Raw genomic sequence first — 21,337 nt, 5'->3', positions numbered from 1 at the left:
GATGAATTACACCCCAGAGTACTGAAGGAGATCGTAGAAGAAATTTTAGAACCACTCTCCATAATCTTTGAAAATTCTTGGAGAACAGGAGAAGTCCCAGAAGACTGGAGAAGAGCAAATGTTGTTCCTATCTTCACAAAGGGGAAGAAGGTGGACCAAGGGAACTATAGGCCGGTGAGTCTGACTTCTATACCAGGAAAGATCTTTGAACAAATTATTAAACAACATGTATGTAAGTACCTGGATAAGAATGAAGTGATTAACCAGAGTCAGCATGGGTTTGTAACTAACAAGTCATGTCAGACTAACTTAATTTCCTTCTATGACAGAATCACTGACTGTGTGGATCAGGGAAATGCTGTAGATAAAGTATATCTTGACTTCAGCAAAGCATTTGCCAAAGTATCTCACACCATCCTTATTGAAAAAATGACCAAGTATGGAATGGACAAGGCAACTGTTAGGTGGATTCATAACTGGCTTAGTAATCGGACTCAAAGAGTGGTCGTAAATGGCTTCACATCCAGCTGGATGAATGTCTCAAGTGGGGTACCACAGGGCTCCGTCCTGGGACCTGTATTGTTCAACATCTTTATCAATGATTTAGATGAAGGAATTGAGGGTAAACTGATTAAATTTGCTGATGACACAAAGCTAGGAGGGATAGCTAACACTAGAGAAGAGAGAGAGAGGATTCAAAAAGACCTAAATAAACTGGAGCAGTAGGCAGCAACTAACAGAATGGTTTTTAACAGGGAAAATGCAAAGTACTACATCTGGGCAATAAAAATGAAGAAAAGCATATACAGAATGGGAGCAATAGAGCTAAGCAACAGCACATGTGAAAAAGACTTAGGTATACTAATAGATCATAGACTGAACATGAGTCAACAGGGTGATGCAGCAGCAAAAAAGGCAAATACAATTCTGGGATGTATTAACAGAAGCATACAGTCTATATCACGTGAAGCCATTATTGCACTTTACTCCTCTTTGGTCAGACCTCATCTTGAGTACTGTGTCCAGTTTTGGGCACCACATTTTAAAAAAGACATTGACAAACTGGAGCAAGTTCAGAGAAGAGCGACCAGAATGGTGACCGGTCTGCAAACCATGTCCTATGAGGAACGGTTACAGGATTTGGGAATGTTTAGCTTGCAATAAAGAAGACTGAGAGGAGACTTAATAGCTGTCTACAAATATCTCAAGGGCTGTCACATTGTAGAAGGATCATCTTTATTCTCATTTGCACAAGGAAAGACTAGAAGCTATGGGATGAAACTGAATGGGAGGAGACACAGATTAGATATTAGAAAAAACTTTTTGACAGTTAGGGTGATCAATGAGTGGAACAGGCTGCCACGAGAGGTGGTGAGTTCCCCTTCAATGGACGTCTTCAAACAGAGGCTGGACAGACATCTGTCTGAGATGATCTAGTGAATCCTGCTTTGAGCAGGGGGTTGGACCAGATGACCCAGGAGGTCCCTTCCAACTCTACCATTCTATGATTCTATGTATAAAATATAATGTTTCCCACACCATGCTTCACAGTTGGGACGATGTTCTTAGGGTTGTACTCATCCTTCTTCTTCCTCCAAACATGGCGAGTTGAGTTAATGCCAAAGAGCTTAATTTTTGTCTCATCTGACCACAGCACCTTCTCCCAATAACTCACAGAATCATCCAGGTGTTCATTGGCAAACTTCAGATGAGCCTGCACTTGTGCCTTCTTGAGCAATGGGACCTTTCGGGCACTGCAGGATTTTAAACCTTTAAAGGGGTTGTGCTGTACTTTAGATTACCCCCACATGTATCCCCCCCAGGTCCCTAAGACTTTTTGTAAATACCTTCTGTTGCTGATAATGCCTGTGAGCGGCGCTATCGGTGGCAGCTCACAGGCATCACGTGACCACAGTGCCGATGTCACGACAAGTGAGGCGTGACTCAGCGCAGGGGTCCCCGCAGTGGCTGCTGGGTTGTGGGCGGGCTTACCCCCACGTCACACCCGGCATCCACCGCATGCTTTCCCAATGAATGGGGAGAGGCGGAGCGCGCGGTGGATGCCAGGTGTGACACGGGGGGGTAACCTCGCTCCACAGCCTGGCATCCACCTGGCACCATGAAGATCGTGACCCCTGTCTGCTGCCAGCACTTGTCGTGACATCAGCGGATGTCAGAGCCAGCTGCTGCTGGGGGTCACGTGATGCCTGTGAGCGGCCACCGATAGCGCCACTCACAGGCATTATCAACAGCAGATGGTATTTACAATAAGTCTTAGGGACCTGGGGGGGGGATACATGGGGGGTAATCTAAAGTACCGCACAACCCCTTTAAGGCGTAATGTGTTACCAATGGTTTCTCTTTTTCAATGGTGACTGTGGTACCAGCTGCCTTGAGATCATTAACAAGTTCCCCCCATGTAGTTTTAGGCTGATCTCTCACCTTCCTCATGATCAAGGTGAGATTTTGCATGGTGCCCCAGATCGATGTCTATTGACAGTCATTTTGTATTTCTTCCATTTTCTTACTATTGCACCAACAGTTGTCTCCTCCTCACCCAGCGTTTTACTTATGGTTTTGTAGCCCATTCCAGCTTTGTGCAGGTCTATGATCTTGTCCCTGACTTCCTTAGAAAGCTTTTGGTCTTGCCCATGTTGTAGAGGTTAGAGTCTTATTTCTCACTGTATAAATTTATTTAATTTATACAATGAGAGATAGAATATCGCAAAAAAAAAATCAAGAAAATCACAATGTTAAAATGAACAGTCTATAATTTTAAGCGTAGGTTAATGTCTTTGTCAAGGGGCAAACTTACAAAAACAGCAAGGGCTCAAATAGTTCTTTCCCCCACTGTATATGCAAGAAATTACTCCCCTAGCATATAGTATGTGGTATCTTTCTGAACTGCAAGATTATTTAACCCCTTTCTCATCCAAGGCGTACTAATACATATCTGGGCCTTATGGGCCAGATACATATTAGTACGCCCTGGTGATTTCGCCCACACAGAGGCTGTGTGGGTGCCATCACCGCCGGGTGTAAGCTGATTGTCACAGCCGACAACCCGTACTATGTGAAAGAGCGGTGCCGCACTGCTCCCACCATTTTAACCCCCAAAATGCTACAATCAAAATCTATCGCAGCATTCCGGGAGCAAGGGGAGGCAAGCACTGCTGACTTACCTCCTCTCCGGGGTACTGCACTGTCTCTGTCGGGTCCCGGTGGTTGTCGTGGTGACCCAAAGTCATCATGACTACATCCGGGTCTCCTGGAGGCAGGCAGTTACTTTGTTAATGTGCAGTGTGTGACCAAAGTAATTTCTGCATGCAGTGCTGACAGGCTGAATATAGCATAGACATTCTGCTGCATCTGTATGCTATATAAGCGATCAGGCTGGAAAATATGAAGTGAAAAAAGTGTACAAGCAAAAAAACAAGCCATCACATGACTCTGTCGGCCAAAATATGGAAAAATATGGTGTTGCAGAAAACTATTTTTTTTTAATGTGTGACAGCTATCAGTCACAAAAATCCGATATGAATCTGGTATCACTGTAATTGCACTGAACCGAAGAATAAAGTAATCTATTCACTTATACCGCATGAGGAAAGACAAAAAATAAACTCTAGGGTTGGGCTAGGGTTAGGATTGGGCTAGGGTTAGTGTTAGGGTTGTGCTAGGGTTGGGATGTTTTCAAAAGTAAAGAAAAAAAATGACGATATGGCGACTAGTCTTTCAATATGATGACCTAATGTTATCAAATTCTATGTGTCGTACATCTGGGTTCAAAATGTTCACTGTACCCCTTGATAAAATCCTTAAGGGGTGTAGTTTCCAAAATGGGGTCACTTGTGGGGGGGTTTCCACTGTTTAGGCACATCAGGGGCTCTCCAAATGCGACATGGCGTCCGCTCTCAATTCCAGCCAATTTTGTGTTCAATAAGTCACACACTGCTCCTTCCCTTCTGAACCCTGTCGAGTGCCCAAACAGTGTATTTTTCCCACATATGGGTTGTCAGCGTACTCAGGAGAAATTGCACAACAGTTTTTGGTGTCCATTTTTTCCTGTTACCATTGCGAAAATAAAAAAATTGAGTCTAAAGTAACATTTTTGTGAAAAATTCAAATTTTGAAAATTGCGAAATTTTCACCAAATTTACGTTTTCTTCACAAGTAAATGCAAGGGATATCAAAGAAATGTTACCACTATCATTAAGTACAATATGTCATGAAAAAACATTCTCGGAATCAGGGGGATCCGTTGAAGCGTTCCAGAGTTATTACCTCATAAAGTGACAGTGGTCAGAATTGTAAAAATTGGCCTGGTCATTGACGTGAATTGAAAGTATTGAAATAAACTCAGGTAGGTGAAATTCCTCCTGTAAATGCTCAAAGGTTTTCTGTAAATCATTGCTGATTAACTGGTTAACATCTAAAATACCCATGGATCTCCAATTTCCAAATTCAGATAATTTCACACATTGAGAGATTTTCATTATTCCATATGGGCGAATATATCAAAAAGAATTTGATTTCTCTAATTTGCTTAACTTAAGAATAAACTTTACTAATAAGTCCCAGCAAAGGGATTTCTGAAAAATTATTTTATATGCAGTATATGAGGCCCATTATTCTGTATAGAGCATTATATGGGGCTTATTATTCTGTATGGAGCAATATATGGGGCATAATATATAGTATGGAGAACTATACTGTCTGGTCTAAAATGAAAACTCTTGAATCCCCCCCCCGCAGGGCGCTGTGCTTCGTGAGGATTCACCGGTTTTTGAGCTATTGTAGAATTTACAATAGATATCACTCATGTAATGTGTGAAATATTTGGCATTGGCATACCTATATTTCTCTGCCGTATCTGAGAATCATGAATCGTGGTATGTATTAAAGGGGACCACTGATACTTTCAAGCCCGGGGCCCACAAAAACCTGGAGCCGGCCCTGAAGCCAATACATATATAGGGTAAAACAACGGTTTGGGCACAAGGCAGGGTTAGGAAGGGAAGGAGCACAGTTTTTGAATGCAAAAATGTCTGGAATCGAGACAGGATGCCATGTCACGTTTGGAGAGCCCCTGACGTGCCTAAACAGTAGAAACTCCCCCTACAAATTACCCCACTTTGGAAACTATACTCCTGGATACAATCCTTGAGGGGTGTAGTGAGCTTTTTGAACCAACAGGTACTACACAGAACTTGGCAACATTTGGTCGTAATATTGAAAATTTTCAGTTTTTTTCACAAATATGTAGTTTAGCCCCAAATTTGTAATTTTCACAATGGATAATAGGAAAAAACAGACCTCATTATTTGTTATGCTATTTCTCCCGAACACGATGATGCCCCATATGTGGTCAAAAACTTCTGCTTGGGCACATGGCAGGACTACGAAAGGAAAGAGCGCTATTTGTCTGTAATAGATTGTGAATTTGGAGAGCCCCTGACATGCAAAAACAGCAGAAACCCCCCACAAGTGACCCCATTTTGAAAACTTGTCCCCTCAAGGAATTCACCTAGTGATAATTTATTTCGCTTCCAGAATAAGGCTGAGATCACATTCTTGTGTTTTACACTGAGCACTTACTAAGGGGTTAAACTTAAACACAGATAAGGTATCTTCATTTGCAGCCAGAAAGCATTTAGCTTCTACATTTTAGGGAAGCTCCTGCCAGTAAAAGTGATATCAGCAAAGCAGAAGAGTCATATCAGACCACAGCCTGCTTTGTGTATCATGCTTTCCCTTGTCCCAGTGCCCATCAGTTATAATATTGACATCTATAATATAACGCGTCCCTCTGTCTGAAGCCTTTATAGACTGCGCAAGCGTGTCACACCTGCGCAGTCTGGCTCCAGACAGAAGAACGCATGGAGCCGTTACAGGTAAGAGGAGTGTGTATTGCGCCGGAGATCGTGGTATGCGTAGACACTGAACGCATACCGCGATCTCCGGCGCGATTCTTGCATACTTACCTGACTGGGAGGAGCGTTGCCGCGGTGTCTCTCTTCTCACTGGAGACTGGGGGAGGAGTGAAGGCATCAAAATCGGCGCATAGCGCTATCTGGCGCCATTTTACAGGAGATACATTTGCAGTGTGTCTTCAGCAAAATGGCGCCGGACAGCGTGGTATGGGCACGTGCGTACTCCGGCGCTGCACTCCTCCGGCAGAACAGGACACAGCAGCGCTTGAGCAAAGGGAAGAAAGGTGAGTATAAGTGTTTTTTATTTTGTATGTGTGCAGCGTGAAAGGGATGAGGGGTGCCATGCATACCAGGATTGGAGGGTGAGGGGTGCCATGCATACCAGGATTGAGGGGTGAGGGGGCCACGGATACCAGGATTGGGGGGGGTGAGGGGTGCCACGGATAAAAGGATTGGGGGGTGAGGGGTGCCACGCTTACCATGATTTGGGGGTGAGGGGTGACACGCATACCAGAATCGGGGGGTGAGGGGTGCAACGCATACCAGGATGAGGAGTACCATACATACCAGAATTGGGATGAGTGGTGCCATACATTCCAGGATTGGGGGATGAGTGGTGCCATACATACCAGGATTGGGGGATGAGGGGTGCCATGTATACCAGGATGAGGGATACCATACATACCAGGATAGTGATGGGGGGGTGTCATGCATGCCAGGATTCGGATAAGGGGCCATGCATGCAAGGATAGGGATGTTGGAATGCTATGCATACCAGGATTCGGATGAGGGGCCATGCATACCATGATAGAAATGAGGGGTACCATACATACCCGGATGAGGGATGAGGGGCGCCATGCATACCAGGATTGGGGATGAGGGGTGCCATGCATACCAGGATTGGGGATGAGGGGCCATGCATGCCACGATAGGGATGAAGGGTATCATGCATACCAGGATAGGATGGGGGGGACAGGATGGGGGCAGCACATACCAGCATAGGAGACCATATACCAATAAAAATGCTCGCCACCCGTTCGTAGAACGGGTTCAATAGCTAGTCTATAATACAACCAGGGATGTGTCCATCTGTCCGAAGCCTCTGTAGACTGAGCATGCTCAGTGTGGAGCAATAATGACATGACAGCAGGTATCTGCGAGTCAAGGGATAAATAGTACCCTTTATGATAATTATTTTGTCCCCCTTTTAAATTAACACACCACACATTTCTCTGTTCGATTAAATTGGCCATAGCAGCCGTTTATTAACATAAAATACAAAGATTGTAAACCACATCCTATAGGGGTGGTCCTCGAAGCCCCAACTATTTTAAACCAAGAAACCAATAGTGTCTTTGTCTCAGGCCAGATTGCGTATTACCTACAGCTACTAAGCACCAGATCGGAGGCACTAATTCAAACAGCCCGGCTAATGAAACATGCCCCAAACCCACGGGCCCTCCGATCCAACCCATGGGATCAACCACCCGCAACCACTGAATACCATGTAGGGGGGTCCAGAACTTCCAGAGGTCCCCCCCCCACTGATCCACCATTAACCATGATCACCAACTTCGAGGACCTCCCCATGCCATGAGCACAAATATTCTGACACCTCATATATTTGTGTCCCTCCACACTCTTAAACCTTTCTCTATGCCCTCCTGAATTTCTAGGCACCACATATCCATACCAACTGCGTTTAAGTGCACCCCATCCCTCCTCCAAAATTCCCCCTCACCAGACTCAAGTTCTGTATGGCATACGGCCAAAGCCCCGTTTCGTACCATGAAATGCGTCACCGCCCTATTTACCTTTATCCGGGCTCTATTGATTCCCTCAATTGATCGGGCCCCTCGCCAGACTTGTTGTGGAACAATATCCAACCAAATGACCTAAACCTTTGGGAACATTGCCCATAACCTCAATATATCAAATTTGATGGCCTTTATGAGTTCCCTACAAGACCTCTTACCCAGGTCATTGCCCCCCAAATGTAGCACCAGCAAATCAGGGACCCCATCAAGCCTCACAAAGTGATAGAATTCAGCCAGGAGTTGCCTCCATACCATTCCCCGCTTCCCAATCCACCATAGAATGGCTTCATCCTCCAAGAATCCTGACGGCCGGCTGGCCTCACCGCTGCCCGTAATGCTGCCCAGAAGACAAAAGAATGGCCCATGATCCATACGAGCCGGGGACTTTCATCTGTGAAGTCAAACAAAAATACAAATCTAAGAGAAACGGTAACATCAAACAAGAACTCGGAACATTCTCTTAACTACAACCAAGCCGGGCGTATATAAGACCTAAACCGTATTGATTCCCACCGTCCGATCTTCTTGACTAACTCGTCACCCAGCCCCCTCCTGGCTGCCTCGGTGGCTGCCCCAATCCTGAAAGAGTGACCGCTAAACTCTTTAGGCGGGATACCGCCAGCCTCAAGACACTTTTTTAACACCGCTAAAAACTGGTAGCGAGACAGAAAAGAACCATCCTCGTGAACCAACTACGGTGATTTGTGCCCCCCTGAACCTAAACCAAATTCTCTCACGCAGCGTACCGGACACATGTCAGACCCAGCCACTGCAAACAACATCACTTTACACCCCTTTTTAAATTGATCCGTCATTGAACAACAAAGAAATACTTCTATTCTATCCAAATATAAATTGACATCCTCTTTTGAAAGACCCCCACTGACGAACTTTGATGGGCTAACCAACTCACCTAAATGAAAGGCCCCGAAAAAAGCCAAAGATCAGACTATTCTGGTTAGCCTTATCTCCCATGGGGACTTACATACTAATGTGAGAAGCTGCCCCAATGTTAACAATAGTCCATATGATATGGGCCGCCTACAATCTCTCACCTTCCAACCCTTCCGCCAACCTTTTAGCCCTTGTCGAACCAATATCGCTTTTGTTACATCCGGAAGACCCCTTATTCTAAAGCCAAAGGCCAAACCTGCCATGAAATTATTTATTTTGGGCACCGACCAACCTTCCTCCCAGCAATGGCCAACCAGTAATAATAATAGGCTATCGCTTTCTGAAGGGTTTCCCATAGCAAATTTCCATTCCTCCCACAGCTGCCAAGCAACCTCATAGGAAGACCAGGTTTTCGTAGATAATGATTGACCGATCAGATTCCTTACAGCTCGAAGGGAAGATTCTATAGTTCTGGAGGGCATACCAAACCTGTCGATGAAGCCTGAGGTGCCAGCAACCGAAACTGCCCCCTTTAAATCCAATTGTCAATGCTATTTCTCATTCACAGTGGGATCAATGTAAGCTCCACCACTATCCACATGTTCAACGACAATCTAATCAGCACCAGCCTTTGCTATCAATTCCCTGTCAGCTGCATCGCCATTGGTAGTGAAAATACTGCAGACACCACCCCTTAGTTCTCGCAAGAAAAACTGATTTTTTTGTTCTGAAAATACTCTCCCCACAGAGCCAAAGAAACCATGATGGGAAAAAGGTTGATCAATGTATGATTACCCAACAAGTTCCGATCACGCCATAATGCTTGCCATTTCTCCTCAATCCAACTACCACGGGAAAAGATAGCAAAACCACGCTGACCGGACACCTCGATGAACAATCCCAAGTCGTAGGCATTCTCCAACGGAGCAATCCAAACCGACTTGCCGTTATAAGCCTCCAAAAACTGAGCCCAAACCTCCAAATCGTCATGCAACTCCTTCCGCAACCTCATGAAGTGATGAGGCGATTTTACTCCTGCCGTTGCTAGTGACAAGCGCCTACAAAAAGCCCTGCCCATTGGCATAATATGGCACACAAAATTCAATTTTCCGAGAAGAGACTGTAATTCACGCAATGTCACTTTATGTAACTTTCTAATTCTGGATACCTCGCCAAACAAATCAACTACCTTATCAACAGGTAGCCTACACTCCATTTTAACTGTATCAATTAAAATCCCAAGAAAACTCAAAGACGTCACCGGACCCACGGTCTTTTCAACTGCCAAAGGCACACCAAATTTCTTAGCCATACTCTCCATTTTATGCAACAACACAGAACAGACAGGAGAATTAGCAGGACCAACATACAAAAAAATCATCCAAATAATGGATGCAGGAATTTAGACCGGACACATCCTTAACAACCCATTCAAGAAAGATGCTAAAAGTTTCAAAGTACGCACAGGACAGCGAGCAACCAATTGGGAGACACCGATCTACAAAAAAGCTGCCGTTCCAAGAGCAACCCAATAGATGCATGCTGTACGGGTGTACTGGTAACAATCTAAAAGCCGCCTCTATGTCCGTCTTTGCCAATAATGCCCCTTTACCAAAAAAACGGACCCAACTAACCGCCATATCAAAGGAAGTGTAACTCACCGAACACAAGTCTAGATCAATACCATCATTCACCGATGATCCCTTTGGAATGGAGAGGTGATGAATTAGCCTGTAATTACTCCGTTCCTTTTTTGGGATAATACCTGGCGGAGACACCCGCAAGTTCTTTATGGGCTTTGAAATAAAGGGGCCAGCCATTCTCCCTAAAGCTACATCTTTTGCTAATTTTTCGGCGACTATCTCAGGAAACTGTAATGCGGATTTTTAACTTTTTGCATTAAATTGAACTTCACTATCAATAAACGGTATCCTAAAACCAACTCCGAAACCTTCTTCCAATAATAAGGCCGCCGCCCTGTCCAGGTATCTATTTAGGAATAGCTGCATTTCATCCAGACGCACTGGTGTCACCCCTCTCTTCACTACCCTCGCTACTTCTGAACTTTCCCCCTCTGAAACATTTGGATGCGCTATGGCTGCCACCGCATGAGGAGCAGTCATGTTTAAATTTACATTTATTTCCGAATTTACAAGATCCTTCATTGAAGAGGAAACATAACCCTTCTTGAACAGCTGCCGAGTGTCCCGATTGGCCAAGACCACTGCTGCTCCCAGGAAAGGACTGGTTAATTTGCCCACTCCTACTTGGCGCTGTTACCCTCAGCCATAAAGCAATATCCTTATGATCCCAACGGATACTAGATCATTCCACTTTCCTCTGACTAAATTGTTCGTCATAACGTAACCTCGCCTGTCCCCCATACACCCTATATGCCTCCCCAATTGCATCCATATAACAAAAAGGCCGGGAACAATTTTCTGGAGCTTTCTTGCCTATCACACTGGCTAGTATCGCAAAAGCTTGTAACCAGTTTGCAAAAAAGAGGATGATGAAAAACGAAGGTTCTGTCTGATACCACGGACCTTTGCAATCATCCTTTCTAACCCTGTCTAGGTTAAAACGTTCCAGTGGTAGTAACGAGAATATCTCTACATATTCTCCTTTCCAAATTTTTTCCCTCACCTCGGTCTTCAAATGTGATCCCAAAGGCCCTTCAAAGCAAACATATACTTCCCCTCTTGCCATATCGTCTAGCCTTACATTGTCGTCCTTATCCTTCTCGCCTTCGCCCCCCACAGCCTGTGTTGCTCCTGGTACCCCAGTGCTAGATTCCCTTATTGACAGATTTTCTCTTCCTGCCCCTGCCATATTAGAACCCCTCAAAGACTCAGCGGGATAGGCTGTAGTAACACTATGTCCCGACTGGGCCAACTGAAAATTACCCAGCCACGCAGGGGTAGGCGATCCTATGCCCTGTGACGTATTCGTTCCCATCCCCAATACTGAAGCTAAATCCCTTAGACCCTGGATCAGCATACCAATACCCCTGCCAACCCCCCAGAAATTTCTTGACTGTTAAACGCCAAAGAAGGTAACGGGGGCCTGAAAGGAAAAGTTATCGATGACTCACCTAGCTGCCTAGGTGCTGTGAACCCAGAAGCCGCTGATCCTGAATCCTGTTGCTGACAACCGCCATCCGATCCTTGCTGACCACAATATGACGTAAAAGGGGGACCCAAAGGGCCAGCAGCCTGCTGCCCCGTTAAGCGCTCTGATCTTAAAACGTCTTGTGGGGGAGTGAGACGACCAATGGCTGCAGCCAGCCTGGCTAATGCCCTGAACTGCTGATCTTTCTGATATGAGGGCTGGGCCAGCACTGTGCTGCCCGTCTGGAGATCCATCAACTGTATGTATGCTGCTGCCTACCCCCCATCCGCAGAGCCAGCCGCCTGCTGCCCGCAACCAAGGGGCAGATTGACAGCGGACACACTATAAGCGGAGCCTGAATTGTGGGCGGAGCCGCTGAATCATGACCGCCCGCTGATGATTCCATTCTCCCTGCAGCCCGGACCGCCGGAGGATTGGCGGAGTCGGCCGCGCGATCGACGCCGCTCCCAAGCTGTTAGGCCCCCGTCCTCACCTCACTGCGCCAAGCAGGCCCCCGCCGTGGCCCGGGGTATGCCGCACCAGGTCCAGCTGTCATGCCGCTCCGCGCTGTAGAGGAGGAGGCCGACACCTCCTCCTGATGCAGGTCCCGGCGTGAACGTGGATTCCTCCTGGAGCGGGAAGTACGGGCCGCAGCAGTGCGGGCCCTACTCCCGACCAGAGGGTCCCTAGAGGGTCTCCTAACCCGCCGCCGGACCCTGGGTGTTTCCTCGAGACTGAGGCGCGCCGGAGGCCTAGTCCTCCGTGGCCGACGTGGCTCAGGGGCTGGTGTAGCATTACCAGCTCCAATTCCCCCAAGCAGGCTTCGGACCGATGCCTGCAACCAATCTGCCCCATTCAGACCAGCAGCGTCCCGCAGCTGCTGCAGCATGACATCATCTGTGCCAGGATGGAGGCCATTGAAATGTATGGGATGATGGCAACCTAAAATGGCTGCCAAATCCCAAATGGCCATCCCTTATATTCCCCACTCCTTCCCTGCAAGTGCCCCTGCCCCTTAAAGTACCCTCCCCTACAATCCTCACCAACAAAATCCAACATGAGTACCTTGCCCGAACCCCATTCACACCCCACTTCAACAAGCCTTCCCCCCCTTTTTTCACGCATTAACCCTGTCATGCCGGCCTCCCTCTGAAGCCAGTGGTACCGCCTCTCTTTATGTCCAGGACGAGAGAGAAAATGGGGGTGTACGAATTTGTCTCTTTCTATCAGCACACAATTTATACAGCGCTCAGCATAAGTGAGTACACCCCCTGTATTCTTCATACTTTATACATACAGCGGTCAGTGTGAGTACACCCCCCTGTATTCTCAGAACGTTACATCTACAGCGTTCAGCGTGAGTACAGCCCCCTGTATTCTCAGCACGTTATACATATAGTGCTTAGCATCAGTGAGTACACCCCCTGTATTGTCAGTACATTATATATACAGTGCTAAGCGTGAGTACCCCATGTATTCTCAGACATTATATACGTTATAATTTTCCATACAGAATAATGGGCCCCATATAATGCCGCGTAAAGTACAATGGACCCCATATATTGCTCCATGCAGTATAATGGGCTTCATATAATGCTCCATATAGAATAATGGGCCCCATATAATGCTTCATACAGAATAATGGGCCATTCTTCTGTATGGAGCATTATATGGGGCCCAATATAATGCTCCATATGTTAGGGTGAACACTTTGGTATGTTCACTAGTTGCCTGCTCCTGGCCTAATGGATATGATCAAGGAGAACTTAAATCCGACTGTGTGTGTGTCTGATGTTATTCTTTCTTGCATGCACTTGATCAGCTATGGCACAGCTCCAAGTGTCTTTGTTTATATAAGTCTATGTTCGGGTTGAATACTGCATGTGGGCTCGGTTAGCCCAGAATGTGAATAACCAGCTGTATTGATTGGTTAGTCCAGGGGGCGTGGTCCATGAGGTCATCAGGGGCGTAGTTCATGAGGTCATCAGGGGGCGTAGTCCATGAGGTCATCAGGGGGCGTAGTCCATGAGGTCATCAGGGGGGCGTAGTCCATGCGGTCATCAGGGGGGTGTAGTCCATGCGATGTGTCGCTCTGTGGTTGGTTAGTCCTTCTATAGAATGCAGCTTCCTCCCAGAACAGAGCATGTTGTGATGAAACAGGAAATGGCAGCCATCTTTTGATCTAAACAACCTTATGTAAGGTGAAATAATACACTTAGTAGATTGAGAGGAAAGACCCACAAAGTCTGGAGGTTAATTAAGTATTTGAGCCTATAGCTCTACTCAACACATGCAGATTAATGGAACCTATATAATGCTCCATATATATGTAGTCCGATGGGGAGTGCATTCTACATTATTGAACTGGAGCCTTTAACCAGGGACTTAGCCCAATCAGCCATCTTACCATTTGAGAACTGCATATGCTAGCTTCCTTGTAGTAAGTGAAGGAAATCTGACTATATTAAAAAATTTGGTTGTAGGGAAATATGCAAATCACTAGGAGAAAGAATGCTTCTTGCACCTGTGAGATTCGAACCTACACCTCCCAAAATAACATGAGCCTTAAACCAGGGACTTAGCCCTCTCAGCCATCTTACCATTTGAGAACTGCATATGCTGGCTTCCTTGTAGTAAGTGAAGCACATCTGACTATATTAAAACTTTTGGCTGTAGGGAAATATGAAAATCACCAGGAAAAAGAAAGCTTCTTGCACTCGAGAAATTCGAACCCACACCTGCCAAGAAAACAGGAGTCTTAAGATGGCTAAGTGGGCTAAGTCGCTGGTTTATCATTTGAAGCATTATATGGATCCATTATTCTGAAGCTAGCATATGCACGTCTCAAACAGAATAATGGGCACAATATAAAGCTCCATACAAAATAATGGAACCCATTTAATGCTCCATACCGAATAATGGGCACCATATATTGCTCCATACCGAATAATGTTCCTCATATAATGCTCCATATAGAATAATGAACCCCATATATTGCTCTATATTCTATATGGAGCATTATATGAGGCCCATGATTCTATATAGAGCAATATATGGGGCCCATTATTCTATAATGGGCCCCATATATTGCTCCATACAGAATTACGGGGCATTATATGAGGCCCATTAAGTACAATGGACCCCATATAATGCTCCATATAGTCATGGGCCTCATATAATGCTCCATACAGAATAAAGAGCCCCATTTATTGCTCCATATAGAATAATGGAACCCATTTAATGCTCAATACAGAATAATGGGCCCCATAAAATGCACCATACAGAATAATGAGCCCATTATTCTGTGTGGAGCATTATATGGGGTCCATTGTACTTTACGGGACATTATATGGGGCCCATTATTCGGTATAGAGCATTATATGGGTTCCATTATTCTATATGGATCATTATATTGGGCCCATTATTCTGTGTGGAGCACTATATGGGGTCCATTATTCTGTATGGAGCAATATATGGGGTTCTTTAATGGGCCTCATATAATGCTCCATACAGAATAATGGGCCCAATATAATGCTCCATACTAATAATGGACCCCATATAATGCTCCATATAGAATAAAGGCCCCATATAATGCTCCATATATATGTAGCCCGATGGGGAGTGCATTCTACTGTATGAGGTCGATGGAGGGTGCATTCTACTATATGGATGCCGATGGGGAATGCATTCTACTGTATGGAGTATGATGGGGAATGCACGCTACTGCATAGAGGCCTATGGGGAGTGCATTCTACTGTATTAGGGGCGATGGGGAGTGAATTCTATTGTATGGATTCCTATGGGGAGTGCATTCTACTGTATTGAACTGGAGCATTTAACCATGGACTTAGCCCACTCAACCATCTTACAATTTGAGATCTGCATATCTTACCTTCCTTGTAGTAAGTGAAGCACATCTGGCTATATTAAAAGTTTCAGCTGTAGGGAAATAGGCAAACCACCAGGAAGAAGAATTCTTCTTGCACCTGTGAGATTCGAACCCACACCTCCCAAGAGAACGGAATCTTTAAACCAGGGACTTAGGTATAGTCAGATGTACTTCACTTACTACAAGGAAGCTAGTATATGCAGATCTCAAACAGTAAGGTGAACGAGTGGGCTATTTCCCTACAGCCAAAACTTTTGATATAGTCAAATGTGCTTCCCTTATTACAAGGAAGCTAGCACATGTACAGTGCTGGCCAAAAGTATTGGCACCCCTGCCATTCTGTCAGTTTCTTCCTGAAAATGATTGCAATCTGAGTATCATCACAAATTCTTTGGTATTATTCTCTTCATTTAATTTGCTTGCAAGGAAAAAACACAAAAGAGAATGAAGCAAAAATCAAATCATTGATCATTTCACACAAAACTCCAAAAAAGGGCCGGACAAAAGTATTGGCACCCTCAGCCTAATACTTGGTTGCACAACCTTTAGCCAAAATAAGTGCGAACAACCGCTTCCGGTAACCATCAATGAGTTTCTTACAATGCTCTGCTGGAATTGTAGACCATTCTTCTTTGGCAAACTGCTCCAGGTCCCTGATATTTGAAGGGTGCATTCTCCAAAATGCCATTTGGAGATCTCTCCACAGGTGTTCTATGGGATTCAGGTCTGGACTCATTGCTGGCCACCTTAGAAGTCTCCAGTGCTTTCTCTCAAACCATTTTATAGTGCTTTTGGAAGTGTGTTTTGGGTCATTGTCCTGCTGGAAGACCCATGACCCTCTGAGGGAGACCCAGCTTTCTCACACTGGGCCCTACATTATGCTGCAAAATTTGTTGGTAGTCTTCAGACTTCATAATGCCATGCACATGGTCAAGCAGTCCAGTGCCAGAGGCAGCAAAGCAACCCCAAAACATCAGGGAACCTCCGCCATGTTTGACTGTAGTAACCGTGTTCTTTTCTTTGAATGCCTCTTTTTTTCCTGTACACTCTATGTTGATGCTTTTTCCCAAAAAGCTCTACTTTTGTCTCATCTGACCAGAGAACATTCTTCCCAAACGTTTTAGGCTTTCTCAGGTAAGTTTTGGTAAACTCCAGCCTGGCTTTTTTATGTCTCGGGGGAAGAAGTGGGGTCTTCCTGGGTATCCTACCATACAGTCCCTTTTCATTCAGACGTCGACGACGGAGAGTACGGGTTGACACTGTTGTACCCTCGGACTGCAGGGCAGCTTGAACTTGTTTGGATGTTAGTCGAGGTTCTTTATCCACAATCCACACAATCTTGCGTTGAAATCTCTCAATTTTTCTTTTCCATCCACATCTAGGGAGGTTAGCCACAGTGCCATGGGCTTTAAACTTCTTGATGACACTGCGCACGGAAGACACAGGAACATTCAGGTCTTTGAGCATGGAGAAAAGAAAGAAGACCAAAGAACTGTCTGAGGACTAGAGAAACCAAATTTTGAGGAAGCATGAGCAATCTCAAGGCTGCAAATCCATCTCCAATGTGGTACACACAAGGACACAGGACAGAGGTTGGGTCAACTTTAATCCATGTTAACTGGCTGCAAGTGTGATTTAGTTATTGCCAACACCTGTTAGGTGCCACAGGTAAGTTACAGGTGCTGTTAATTACACGAATTAGAGAAGCATCACATGATTTTTCAAACCGTGCCAATACTTTTGTCCACCCCCTTTTTTAGGTTTGGTGTGGAATTATATCCAATTTGGCTTTAGGACAATTCTTTTTGTGTTTTTTTCATTGGTATTATTCTCTTCATTTAATTTGTCTTCAAAGAATTTGTGATTGCAATCATTTTCAGGAAGAAACTGAGTATTATCTGACAGAATTGCAGGGGTTCCAATACTTTTAGCCAACTCAGGGACTTGGCCAGCACTGTAGATCTTGAATGGTAAGATGGCTGATTTAAGGCTCCAGTTCTCTTGGGAGGTGTGGGTTTGAATCTCACATGTGCAAGAAACATACTTTTTTTTTTCCTGGTGATTTGCCTATGTGAGATTCAAACCCACACCTCCCAAGAGAACTGGAGCCTTGAATCAGGGACTTAGCCAACTCAGCCATCTTACCACTCAAGATCTACATGTGCTAGCTTCCTTGTAGTAAGTGAAGCAAATCTGACTATATTAAAACTTTTAGCTGTAGGGAAATAGGCAAATCACCAGTTCTATATCTAGTGAAATTAATTCTTTGGTACAGATATTTTTGTCACAGGGGTACACATGATATAATCGAAATGTAGCCTGCTTTATATACCACAGTACTAAGAAAACCAATTTCATCTTTAATTCTTTTGTGATGATATTGTTCTCAAGACAGGGGTACCCATTAGTGATGAGCGAGCACTAAATGTGCTCAACTTAGATCTGGGTAATTTTTGAGAAATTGCTAAATCACTGCCAGAGCTGCTCATGAAAACGCCGTGTGTGTGCCCAAGTCAGCTACAGCTTTCGCCACCCTGGCAGTACTTTAGCAGCGTTTTCTGCTCACAAATCCTTACCAACATCTGCAACGTTGATTTCCAACTTATGGTCACATCGCACACCAGTCGGTGAGCTGGAAGCTGCAAAGGGCAGTTGTTGAATTCCAACGAGCATGTTGAAGCTGGTACTCAAGTCAGCCTCCACACATATCAGCTGATGAGTGGGCATTGATGTTTGACATCTGTGTTGTCTCCAAAACTTTGAGGACTCCACCAACATGGTGAGTGGCAATGACGCCATAATTAGCGTCACCATCCCACTTCTCTGTCTACTGAAACGCTCGCTGCTCACAAAGACAAGGCCTTGCAGGCGGCGCACGGAACTATACACAGTGATGCTACACAGCCCAGCCTCATCTTATCTCAACGTGGATTGGGTGATAATGAGGAGGAGGAGAACATGGACAGTCTTCATCTTAGTGAGGACAGGGAAGTCTTGACTGTCTTAGAAGTCTTAATACCCCTCTTTCAGTCTGTGGGAAAGCTGTATGAGTTTCCCTTAATGATGACCTTCAGTGGCTTTGCTTATGCATGTTATTTCAGAAAACGCATTGTAGATCAGGCCATTGCCCAACTCTGTAGTCATGAAATTCAAGGTGCAAAGAAACATCTTTGTGTGTTGAAGCACCACCAAGAAGTGTGAGCTGATGTTGGACGGGCTGTCCTTGCTTATGGAAGAAGCTGCATTAAAAGACTTTCCTGGGAGAAATGACAGCCGGCGTAGATATGGTTTCCCTCTATGCCAGTCCTTTCACCGAGCTAAAGAATATGGCTGTGGTGAAATACAACTGTCACCAAGAAGCAGTGTCAGACTGAAGAACATTGGGCCCACCAGAGAATTTGATTCTGAAGGCCCACCTTTCTTCCCTGCTCAAGAGCCCCATAGCAGCTGCAAGGCTTGCATTATGAACTCTCCTGAAGGAGAAGCCAGGGCCCACCGGGGGAGTCTCGGGTTTTCTGGTGAGCCTGTGCAAACCTGCTGAGAAGCATCCCTGGCCAAGGTTCCCAGACACTCTATGGCTACCTTTTTACTGTGGACATTGGCTCCAGCAATCTATAAGATTGCAATCTAAGATCCATTCACTGGCTCCCAATTGCCAAACGCATCCAGTTCAAACTACTAACACTGACCTAAAAAGCAGTCCATAACCTTTCTCCTCCGTACAGCTCTGAATTAATCTCCCGCTATATTCCCTTTCGTAATCTTCGGTCTAACATGCTGGAGAAACTTGCACCTATTGCCACTCTGGTAGAATGGCTACCCAAACATTAGTTTCTCACAAACAAAATTCCTGAGATATGGAAATTGTGGATGGCTTCATTTCTGGTACTGGGTGCTTTCTGGTACTGGGTGCTAATACCAAACCATACAGAAAAAAGTAGGGAGAGTGGCGCAAATAGCGCTGTTACCCGGTAACACAATCGTGATGTGATTAAAATCTGCTAATTTTATTGAGTTGCATATAAACAGCATATTGGAGGGCTGCAGGACACACCGATCCGCAGGGAATCTTGAAGCACGTAGTATAAGATATGATGGTGTGAGTACAGTCCGCGCTCCTCCATGTACAGATGATGATACCAATGAATAAGGTTACATCTTTTATTTAATGGCTTAATGTAACCTTATTCACTGATATCATTATCTGTACATGGAGGAGCGCGGACTGCACTCACATCATCATAGCTTATACTAAATACCAAACCGTTGCGTGCCATTCACTGGATATTCCTGACTGGTTGGAGACAAGCTCATTCTCACAGAAAAGTACCAGCAGCAAGCTAAGGAGATAGTGGCCTCTGTCATCATGAAGGAGTTTGCTTGTTGTCTAGGGGACCGATCACTGCTGACGTCTGCCTTGTGAACATTGTGTTGAAGCTTGCGAGGATTAAGAGGTTACATTGGCAAGTCTGGTTTTTATACTAAAGATCCTACTGTTTTTATAGTTTTAAATGAGCACACACAGACCGTGGTTTCTGTAGAAGCTCATTCAGGCCGGGATAGTGGTGGAGAAATTGCTGTACCATCAGGTAGAGGATGCAAGACACACACGTGCCTTGTATGAGGTTGACCCGGTGTGTGAGGTTGAACCGGAGTAGGGCCGCCACCAGGTTTGCACCGTTATTTCACACGTCCTTCCCTTGCTTCAGGTTCAATGGAGACAGTCATACAGCTGAAGAGTTATGGACAGCTCTTCAGGCTGAGTTTGAGCAATGGCTGTGATCTCCAAGGCATATTAATTTTAACACTGCCTGATCGCGGTGAGCCATTACTGCGTCATACGGAGGTGAGGGGATTCTTTCTGCACTGTTGGAACATGTGTCTCATTAATGCAGAGGTTGAGGGTGCAGGTGGAGGCCCTAGAGGAGGCAAAAGCTTCAGACGAAGTGTTAGGTATACACGTTTGTCCCACGAGCCTTGAGGATTCCAACACTTGCTGTCTAGTGACACCTTGATGTCTAGTGGTCCAGTTCTCCATCCCCTCATGTGTAGTAGTTTAGTTCTCCCAACCTAGCAGTTTAGTAGTTTAGTTGTCCAACCCCTGTTGTCTATTAGTTTGGTTCTCCATCTTCTGGTGTCTAGTGGCTTAGTTCTTCATCCCCTGGTGTATAGTAGTCTAGTTCTCCAACCCTAGCTGTTTAGCAGTTTAGTTTTCCAGCCCCTGTTGTATATTAGTTTAGTTCTCCATGTTCTGGTGTGTATTTGTTTCGTTCTCCAACCCATCCATGCCCACCCCATGGGTTAACGTCTGATGACGAGGATTTGGATTCTGTTCGGACCCTACTTCGTCGGGGCCTGGATCAACTGAAAATTTTTTGCCATTGCTACACATGCTTTCCCCCTCTCTTGAGTCTGTGAAGCTTTGTATCACACCTCTGATTCCCCAGAATAGAATGTGTGAACAGCTCTGAAGACTCGCCCATTTGTAGGTCCCCACAGTCAGTTGGGCAGTTGGAGAGTTGTGACGCGGGGTAAAGAAGGGTAATTGGGGTGCCACCTCTGAGAACTGCACTGTGTGTGATGTTAAGGTGGAGGAAGAGGAGCAGAGGCCACTTGATGCCACGCTTGTCATCCACTGGAGCACATGCTCTTTCTGGCCCTCATCTACAAAGGGAACCGCTGTCTCTGCAACA

General features: G+C 45.3%; 1 pseudogene; it reads right to left on the bottom strand.

Annotated features, from left to right (window-relative positions):
- Nucleotides 1–8,214: 8,214 nt before the first annotated feature.
- On the bottom strand, nucleotides 8,215–9,126 carry LOC141271560 (uncharacterized; annotated as a pseudogene).
- Nucleotides 9,127–21,337: the final 12,211 nt, after the last annotated feature.

Source organism: Phyllobates terribilis, unplaced genomic scaffold (assembly GCF_046119375.1).
Source record: "Phyllobates terribilis strain yellow unplaced genomic scaffold, ASM4611937v1 Scaffold_5__5_contigs__length_657084704, whole genome shotgun sequence".
NCBI classification, from domain to species: domain Eukaryota; kingdom Metazoa; phylum Chordata; class Amphibia; order Anura; family Dendrobatidae; genus Phyllobates; species Phyllobates terribilis.
This window is presented reverse-complemented; position numbering and strand designations above follow the sequence as displayed.